The sequence below is a fragment of the Prinia subflava genome, assembly GCF_021018805.1.
Source record: "Prinia subflava isolate CZ2003 ecotype Zambia chromosome W unlocalized genomic scaffold, Cam_Psub_1.2 scaffold_49_NEW, whole genome shotgun sequence".
In the NCBI taxonomy this organism is placed as follows: domain Eukaryota; kingdom Metazoa; phylum Chordata; class Aves; order Passeriformes; family Cisticolidae; genus Prinia; species Prinia subflava.
Window position 1 is genome coordinate 763,676 of NW_026960616.1, and position 10,346 is coordinate 774,021.

At 46.9% G+C, this 10,346-nt stretch overlaps 1 long non-coding RNA gene across 1 annotated transcript; it reads right to left on the reverse strand.

The window, feature by feature from the left end:
- Window positions 1-2,594: 2,594 nt before the first annotated feature.
- LOC134565267 (uncharacterized) lies at window positions 2,595-8,566 on the reverse strand. Its single transcript, XR_010083846.1, has 3 exons — window positions 7,762-8,566; window positions 7,211-7,298; window positions 2,595-4,814 (listed from the first exon to the last, which is right to left on the reverse strand). It is a non-coding gene; the product is annotated as an uncharacterized LOC134565267 (long non-coding RNA).
- Between the last annotated feature and the right edge of the window lie 1,780 nt (window positions 8,567-10,346).

A 10,346-nucleotide genomic window follows, 5' to 3' on the forward strand; every position in this document is an offset into this window, starting at 1 on the left:
TCCGCAAAGACTGAATTTGGGAACAGGGGGAGCTCTGGTGCCATAGAGGCTGAAGCAAAGGTTCACCCAGTGCCGATCCCGGGCTCAACACTGATTTTTGCTTGTGGCTTTTTCAAAATTCTATATTGTAAATTATCAATAAAATTCTTTATTGATAATTTTGGCTAATCAGTTATTACACAAGGCTGTAATGTGGACAGTGGTAGTTCAAGCTAAGGACGGTGCAAAGAGCACTGCTATCTGACGGCAGTTTTCAGGTTGCAAAGGAGAGAGGACTGCCTCTTGAACATGGTGCAAATACAAGTTTCCACAAGTTTCAGGGGCAAGCTCCCAGCAAACTTGTCCTGGCACAGTTGTCTGTGCCGGATACAGCTGAAAAGCTTTCCAGTTAAATTCAGATGTCAAGAGAGGCCATTGTGACACAGCAGAGCCTCTTGGAACACAAAAGAACATTGTGGGGCAATGGAATCCAAAGGAACCAAGTGTCAATTGCAAAAAGAGAGGGGCCTCATAGAATCCAAGGTACCATTGTGGCTCCATGGATTCTCATGGAACAAACTGTCACTTGTAACACAGCACGGCTCCATAGAATGCAGGTGCCCTGGGACATTGCCACTGCTTATAGATGAACGTGTCTATTGTGTTACTACACAGCCAGACCAAATGGAACACAGGAGACCGTAGTGACACAAGGGAATCTTAAGACACCAAGTCTCTATTGTGACACAGAGGGCCACCATGGAACCAAGGAGGCCATTGTGACACAATGCAATCTCATGCAAAAAAGAGTAAATTGTCAACATCTCAGGACAGGGCCCGGCAGACTCCCTGGGAAGGGGCCTGGCCCCTTGGCAGGGCCTGCTCTGCCCAGCTGTGAGGAGGAGACCGGGCAAGCCTGTTACCTGTTCCCAGGCTGGAAGAAAAGAGAGCTTTTCTGGGGTTTCCTAAATTTTTAACATGTGTGTTCATAGATGCATGTTCAACTTCCTAGTGGTTTAACGAGGTGTCAGTATTCAAAACTAGTCATTGACTGGTTGTGTCAGGCACAGAGGATACTCTTAGCAGCTCCTCTTAGAAATATCATTTCCGTGGGTGGCTTCTTCCCTGCTCACTAAATGTCAATGCAAAACCAGCACACAGTGTCACCTGCAAACATAGCAGGACCTCATGGAACACAGATGCCACTTGGATATTGCCAAGGCAGGCAGAACTCAGTGTCCATTGTGATGAAGCGCAGCCTCATGGAACTCAGCCAACCATTGTTATGCAATGGAATCTCATGGATTCAAGGCTCTACTTTGAGCAAGATGGGCCTCATGGGACATCGGTGCCACAGCGACATTGCCAGGCCTTGTAGAAACAAGGCCCTATTATTGCACAGCAAGGTCTCATGGCACCTGGTAAGCCACTGTGCTGGAATGGAATCTGTTGAAAGCAAGTGTTGATTGTGACATAGCCGGGTCTCATGGCACCCAGTGGACCACTGTGATACGAGGCAAGCTCTGGGAACCAAGTGTCAGCTGCAAACACATCAGGGCCTCCTTGAAGCCAGGTGCTACTTGGATATTGCCAGGACGGGCAGAACTCGGTGTCCGTTGTGACACAGCACAGTCTGATGAACCACAGTAGAACAGAGTGACACCATGAATCTTGGGGACCCAAGTTCTTGTCATAAAATCATAGAAACTGACTCATAAAGTCCATACAGTCACATGAACCTGTGGAGCCCCACTGATCGGCCAGTACTGGTGGGGTCTCATCCACACCATTCCTGAGGCCTTGTCCCACCTTACACATGTAGTCTAAGTTCTTCATTGAGGACAGCAAATTGCTTTGACTTGACTATAGTTGATGGGCTGACACAGCGTGTCACAAGTGACTGGAGTTACACTGTGTCCACATGTGTATGGCAGCTGTGGGAAGTTCCTGGAAGAGGTGAAGGTGACTGCCCTCTAAGTTCTCTGTCAGACTGTCAGGAGATTTGCCCTTACAGTGTGACCCATAAATTGTCACTTCTATGTTGGTACCTTTCTGTCTTGTTAAAACCTATACCGTGCTAACTGGATGATGGATTAAATGAATGCTTTAACTAATTACAATGAATGTTACAGTTATTGTCTTAAATATTTTGGTATACATCTTGCATTAAATAGGCTTTACTTTATCTGAAAAATTAAATAGATCTTATGCATAGCCTGTTTTACAGGGTCTGTCTCCAAATTCACCATCATAAATTCCGTCTGGTACAACATGTGGTTCTACTTTCATGTTGCTAAAAGTGTATGTCTTGGTTTAAAAGACAAATGTTTACCAAGGAAGATTGGAACCTTCCTGGAATGGAAAGAAGTCCTCCTCCCTCCAAATTATTGTATCTTCAAAAATTACAGGGCTTCGCAGCAAAAAAGTAGAAAAAGGAGTGACAGTTCTTTACTAGAATATATATATATAACAGAACAGAGCAAAGAACAAAACAATAACAGAAATTTTCCACCCACTAAGTACTGTTTCCCCTTTGGTATAGTTACAACCACGGCTGGCAGTGGGTGCTGGTGGCTCCAGCCAAGCAGAAGGCTCCCCGGGTTGATGTTCCCAGAGATTCCCCTCGGGGCGGCCGTTCCCCGAGGTGGTGAAATCTTCCCCCAGGGTTGCTGTTCCCTGGGTATTTCCCTGGGGTTGCTGTTCCCCAAGATAATAAGGTTTTCTGTCTCCTCTTTGCCCTGAGCGTTTCACACCGAAGGCAGAGACGACACTGTGAGTCCAGCAGCTCAAGTTATCAAGGTTGTTTATTTCATATTATCTAACAGTTCTTGTTCGGCTTTGCAAGGCGTCCCCAGCAAAGCAAGACACGCCGTTGGACTGGCGCTGGGCTGCCGCTGGACTGGGCTGCCGCTGGACTGGGGCGGATCAGAGAGCCCCGTACCTTATGTACCGTACTCCCGACCCAACCACAGTCCAAGACGTATTTATTGTTTACAGAACATTACCAATACTAACTTGCTACGCTAACATGTCAGTTCTATTCTAAACCAATCTCTAAAGTCCAAATCAGCAAAAAGATGGGGGATGAGAACAAGAACAAGGAAACTAGGGGCCACTCCCCAATTCCTCCATCTTGTCCTCTCAGCCCCGTATACTATGAATCCTAATCTCTATATTTATACTCTATGACAAACTACTATCTACTTCTAAATTCTTAGGATCTGTGATTCTTCCTTCATGTGAGCATTCACTTCCATGGATAGAAGCCAGAATCAGAGTCCTTCTGGGCTCTGTGGGAGGCTGGCTGACCCCCTTGTACAGATCCCAGACCCCCCTGTACAGCCCCCTGACTCTCCAGGGCTGTCAGAGGGATCCTCTGGACTCCAACAGAAGGCTGAAACCAGGGTCTCTATATGGGGTTGGAACAAAGCAACCTACTATACAACCAATGTGGTTAAAACATACGTTCTCCCCTTTATTCCCAAAATGGCTGGTTTTATACAGTGTCAGATAGTTTACAGTTGCAGGTGCATTTCTATTGGCATTCAGCATGAGAAAGAATGCAAACAATCTTAGTTTAAGGCAACCACCGTGTTTCTATTCTAACTGTTCTAGCTAAAGCATGCACACAATTTAACTTGAATTCTAACTGCGCCACAGGTTTATCTACTTCTACATGGGCCCAAATCTGAGGCCTAGCAGGCCCAAATCTGAGGCCCAGTTTGGGATAGCTCAAATCTCATTCCATAACACATCATGCTCCTGCTACAGAAGGCTGCAGTGGCTCACTCGCAGCTGGCAGGGGGTGCTCCAATGCAAGCTCGGAACCTCCCCAGGGATAATAGTGGCTCGGAGGAGAGGGGAAGGCAGGGGAGGGGGGATCCTCTGGGCACTCATGCAGACTCTGCTGGAAGCCAAGAGTGAATTTTTCCAGGCTTTGCTTGTTTTTAAATGTGCTTTTGGACACAGAGGCATGTTCAACTCTTTTAAGTGGTTTAACCGGGTGTGAATCTTCAAAACTAGCCCATTGATTGGCTCTGCCAGGTTCTCACAGGGAACCATCCTTCCTAACTGAAAATCACCCTTTGTTAAACCACAACACCAGAGAAGGGCAACAAAGCTGGGGAAATATCTAGATGTTAAGTCCTATGAGGAGAAGCTCAAGGAGCTGGAGGGGGCTCAGACTGGAGAAAAGGAAGCTCTAGAGGGAACCTTCTCACTTTCTACAACTCCCTGACAGGAGGTTGTAGCCAGGTGAGGGTTGGCCTCTTCTCCCAGGCAACCAGTGACAGGACAAGAGGAAATGGCCTCAAGCTCTGCTAGGAGAGGTTCTGGTTGGACATGATGTCTTGGTTTTAAAGACAGGTATCTTCCAAGGAAGGGAGGAACCTTCCTGGAATGGAAAATATGACTCCCCTTCTCTCCAAATTATTATAATTTTGAAATTATGGGGCTTTCAGGTAAAGATATGGGAAAAGTAATACCAGTTCTTTACTAGAACATATATATAACAAGGCAAACAAACAACAGCATCAACAACAAACAAAATCAGAAACCAAAAAAACAGGCTTCTCTTGGCCTTCAAGCAAGCTCCCCTTTGGTGTAGTTATGACCGTGGCTGGCAGAGTGAGCTGTTGGCTCCCAGCCAGGCAGAGCAGGTCCGATGATTCCCCCACGGCTGCAGGGGGCGCTGTGGCGTGAGCTCAGCTGCCTCTCCACTGATAATGGTGATTCGGGCAATGGTGGCTCCCCTTGCAAAACTCACAGGGAGCAGCTGGTCTCAGTGCCACTCCAGGTGGTGAGTTGGACTGTAGCAGTAGCCTCCGAGCAGCAGGCTGGAACAACAGAGGTTAGCAGACCCTGGGGGTGGCAAATCAAAGTCTAGCAATAACCCCGAGGTGGTGGCAGAAGCAGCGGGGGTCCAAGCAGACTCAGGGTGCTGAGTTAAAGTGTAAAAACCCCTCCCCCCAATGAAGTGGTAGAAAACAGTGGGGGCTGGGGAGAGGATTGCTCCTTTGCACAGCTCACGGGCAACAGCTGGTCCTCAGGTCGGGCCACTGCACAGAGGATGATGCCTTAAGTTTTAGCTTTCATGTTTTTCAGATTCTGTGGGTAGTTCTGAGCCTCATATTAAGTGTTAGTAAGCTCTCTTCACAGGGTAGGTAGACAAAACAAATCCTTTTCCTGCTGGAGACCAAGGACAATGAGTACGTTTCATGTCCAAAAGCATAAACAGTGGACTGAAGAGAGAAAACAAGGATGGGACTTCATAACCTGAAGCTGTAATTTTACAATTAAACCCCAGTATGCAAATGGACCAAAACTTATAAAAGTGTAAGACCTCATGACCGGTCGTCCATTTTGTGACCATTTTAAGCCCATCTTGGGTGTAGCCCTGGACAGGCTCTTCTACTGTTCAAGGTGTACCCTTGAAGACCTTGTAATAAATACCTACTTTTTTCTCTTAGCTCTGTCCAGTCTCTGTTCCAGGTCAGCCTTCCCAAGGCATCAGTACTGGTGACTCCGCCAGGACAGTGAGGCATCTGGAAAATCCCCCTGGACCAGAGGAACACCCAGCTCCTGCCCCTCCACTCCTGCTGGCACTCTGAGGGGGGGCGGCCCCAGCTGTGGTCCAGAAGGTATCAGAGCCCAAGAATCCAAAAATCCGTGGGCCTGAGACACTTGAGTAATTGAATAAAGGGGTATTCTGTTTAGCACCTGAGTTAAGTGTTAGGAGGCCTCTTGTAGTTTTGTTTAGTGTGAAATGGACCTAGGGTCAGGCAGAGTGCTCTGTTTCCCCCTCTGGTAGTAAGAGAGGAGGCTCAGATTGCACTGCTGTTGGCCTGAGGCCAGCAGTGGCGAAGGGAGTTAGTTCCCGTGCAGCTCCTAAGGATGGGGGTTTGAATCCTCTCCCTTGCTTACATTCTCTTTCTCTCCCTGGTTACTTTCTTACTCATAACTGTTGAGATATGGGGTGTATATTTTATTGTGAATGTTGTAATAATAATATCCGGAGCAATAGTCCCCTGGGATTAGTATTGAAAATCTGGGCTGATTTAACCAAAGGTGATTCCTTATTCTTTAAATCCCAATTTATTAGACACTCAGAAAGGATCTGGCCAACCTATGAACTAGATAATGATGAGACATGGACTGAATTTGGGAGTCTTGATAAGACGTTAATGTTAGGAACGAATTCCCAGTGGGTATGAGGGCTCAAAAAGCTGCCCGTGTTAGCTGCTGTGGCCCTGGGAGGGGGGCAGGGCTATGTCTCTAGAAAACCAGCCGCCGGGCAGCCACAGCCATGCCGTGCAGCCCTGACAGGCGCAGCCACTGCTGACCAGAACAACAGCCAGGCTCTGAACAGAATAAATGGGAAGGGGGGGGGGCGCACTGGAACCCCCAGCCTTTCCGAGGGACAGGAAAACCCCGGTAGAGAGGGGTTGTGTCATCCCTGTCCTAGCGAAACAGCCGCTCCATCCCCCCAGAAGAAAATGCGGAGCACCCATTAGCATATTAAAAGAGTTTCTGAGTACTCAAAATGCAACTCCCTCCTCCCAATTTGTGCCATCACCCAGCCTTTTAGAAAAATGGGGTTTTTTCCTTTTTGCAGAGAACCCCATAGCTGGGGTGATGCTGCTGTTCCTAGAGAGCTGCTGACCCCCTCCCAGCTAGGTGAGATCTAGCCCCACACCCCAGCAAGTTTGAGGATGAAGGGTAGCTGCCCTGTGGCATCTCCTACCTCATTAAAATGTGAAAAGGAGCAGCTCCTGTGTAGATAGCCCTGTCATTGTTTGCTGTAACTACCTTTCTCCAGCAGGGGTACCCTCTGCTGCGACCAGGACAAATGCATATGCATTTGTATATGCAAATAAAACCAACCCTGTGAATCCTGGAAGGGCTTTTTTGAGAGGAACTACACCCCAAGACGGGAAGCTAGATGCATCAGAGGAGAATTAGAGGGTGCCCTGGCCGAGGAAGGAGTGGACCCACCCTCTGGCCTGGTTTGAAGACTCACCATTACCTATGAGGAGTCTGAATGGAATGGGAGCTGACCAGCTCAAGTGACTGAGATAGAGAACGAGAAACTCTTGAAGTTTTTCCCTGAGGGTAAAGACCTGACGTCTGCTACTCTGCACTCCAGTGGCAGACCCCTCACTGCTCTGCCTTCTGATAGTTGACCAGCGAGAACTTCTAGCTGTTCCTATGGGAACAAGGACTCGGCACCTACTGTTTGCAGTTGAACGATGAACTGGAACAGCACCTGCTCCTTCGGATGGCTGCAGCAGCGTGGAAAACTCCGATCGGACTCTGCAATCCTGCTGATGACTTTAATAATGAGCTGATCACTTTAATAAAGAGCTGAATATTAATAAAGGCATATGCCCTGTTCTTTTCAGTAACCTGAAAAACCTCAGGACAATATATCTGCCCAAATTATTAATTACTTTAAAAAACAAAATAAAAAGGCAAAAGAAGATCACACTTGAAAAAGCAGCACAAGACAGTGAATAGATGTATCAAAGCCTTTAAACACATCCCAGCCCAACACTACTCATTTGACCTTGTGTCCCAGCCAGCAACTAAGTACCACACAGCCACTTGCTCACTCCCGTCCCCTCCCCTTGGTGGGGAGGAGAATTGAAAAGAAAAAGTAAATCTTGTGGGTTGAGATAAGAACAGTTTAATAACTTAATAAAATAACATAATAAAATATTATACTACTAGTGATAGCAATTGTAATGAAAAGGAAAGAGAAATAAAATCCAAGAGAAACAGCACCTGCTCCTTTGGATGGCTGCAGCAGTGTGGAAAGCTCCGATTGGACTCTGCAATCCTGCTGATGACTTTAATAATGAGCTGATCACTTTAATAAAGAGCTGAATATTAATAAAGGCATATGCCCTGTTCTTTTCAATTAATATCAAGTTTAATCTCCCGCATACACAAAGACTGATATTTTGACGAACTAGAATATGCTAGGCTCTTTATGGTGTTGGCTTGTCAGTAAGGGCCAGAGAAAAAGGAGCATATAGTGCTCTTAAAGAAAAAACAGGGGAAAAGTAAAAAAGATGAGTCGATATTGAATAACGAATGTAAAAACGAGGAGGAGGAGTTAGACCTCATTGCCCCTGACTTGAGTCTGGGCCCCAGCCCAGGTCCAGGCAGGCCCCCTCCACCCCTGGTCCCGCCCCTGCCAGCACCGTCACCGCCGTCGTCACAGCAAGCAGGGGAGGAAAGGGGTTTGGCAACCACCGCTGCCACCCCCGACCAGGCTGGGCCCCCACTCCCGCCACAGCTCCCGGTTGGAGTGGCCGGGCGACTGTTGCTGCAGCCTCCGGTTAGGCTGGTCCCCCCATTCCCGTCCCCGCCCCCAGCCAAGCCTGTGCCATCACCATCCGAGCAAGGGGGAGCGAGGAGGAACATGCCTTTGGGAAGCTCGCAGCCAGTGAAGGTGGAGGCGGAAGGGGACAGCCAGCATGTGAAGCCCATGACACCGCCCCTAGGGGAGGAGCCGGGAGGCAGAGCCTTCTACCAAGAGGGCGGAGAGGGAACCTCCCATGGGGGGAGTGGTCCTTCCTCTGCTCAAAGGCTTGTGAGCTTCCATAGCAACCCCAAACGCCAGGGAGCTGCCTCAGATGACGTCATCGGTGCGCACAGGTAAACAGCCCGGGATCAGAGTAGTAGTAAGTCCAGTATGGCTCTTCCTATCGTCGAGACTAGGCAAAGTAGATTATATGCTACAACAGAGACAACTGAATCAGACAACTCCAAGGAAGAGGATGAGATTGATCAGATAATTGCTGCCCTAAGCAGGCACAGGAGGGGAAAGATAGTGAAACAAGCCATCAGAGAACATAGCCCGATGGCCAAATGTACTAGGTAAAAAAGAGAAAAAGAACAAAAACCAGTTTAACAAGCCCCATTACAGCAAGCAGTCGGCAACCAGGGGCCACTGTATGTGAAGGTTCCATATTCCCTTATCAAGTTAGAGCAATGGAAAACTACTGTGGGGAAATAAAAAGAGAACCCAGATAAAGTAGCAACATTTGTGGAATGGGAAATTAACTCACAAAACCCTTACTGGGCTGATTTGAACTCTATGTTAGACTCATTACTTGACCCTACTGAAAGAAAAATGCTCAACAAGGCTATCACAACATCAGTCGAGGTGAACATTGCAAATGGATTGCTTCAAGGGACTGTCACAGAGATTTTCCCCCTTGAAAATCCAGGATGGGATCCAAATATACCGGAACATATGATGAGGTTAAAATGATATCAAAGCCTTGTGGTATATGGGTTAAAACACGGTGTCCCTAAAGCTATAAATTGGTCAAAGATTTATGAAGTAAGGCAAAATTATGATGAATCACCCACTGATTTTTTAAACAGGATAAGAGGAACTACCATCAAATATACAGATTTAGATCTAGAATCAGCTGATGGCAAAGCACGTCTAGTACTTTTGTTTATGGGTCAAGCTTCAAATGATACAAGGAGAAAGCTGCAAAAGACTGAGGGGATTCAAGACTGATAAACTGCTAGAGGTTGCCTGGAAGGTGCTTCGAGACAGAGGCCCAACTGAAAAAGTTAAATCCCAACCTAGTAAGAAAGCAACTCAAGAATATCATCCAAGAAAACTTCCCCTACAGAGAAGGACCAGTGTACATAATGCAAGAAGTGGGGAGATTGGAAGAATGACTGTCCAGCATTGAAAGAAAAATCCTCAGTTCCTCAACTCCCAGTAGTACAAACCTCAAGAGGCTCAAGTTCCGAGTGACGAGGAGCAAAGGTTTCTTCCCTGGCAAAATCTTTGGTTGTAGCTAAGCTGGAGAAAGAGGACACTGAATTTCTGGTAGATACTGGAGCTGCTTATTCTGTGTTAAATACCTTAGAAGGGAAACTGAATCATGATACTGTACATGTTGTTGGGGTGACTGGGGTAACCAAAACACGACCGTTCTTCCAACCTTTAAAATTTAACTTGGGAAAGCATTGGGTAACCCATCAATTCCTTTGTATGCCTAACTCCCCTAAACCATTGCTGGGGAGGGACTTGCAAAAGAAATTGGAAGCAGAAATCATATTTAAAGAGGGGAAGGGTGTACAAGTGGTAATTCATGAATCTAAATTTGTGCAAGTTGATGCACTTTTTATACAGGAAAAATGTGGTGAAATCTCCACTGAAGTTTAAAATGTGATAAATCCAATAGTATGGGCAAGTGATATCCCAGGAAGATCCAAGCAAGCAGAACCAGTGAGTATTGCACTCAAAACAGGAGCCACACTGGTAAGGCAAAAACAATACCCTTTGAAATTAGAGAACTGTAAGGGATTGGCATCTGTAATTGAAAATTTCCTGC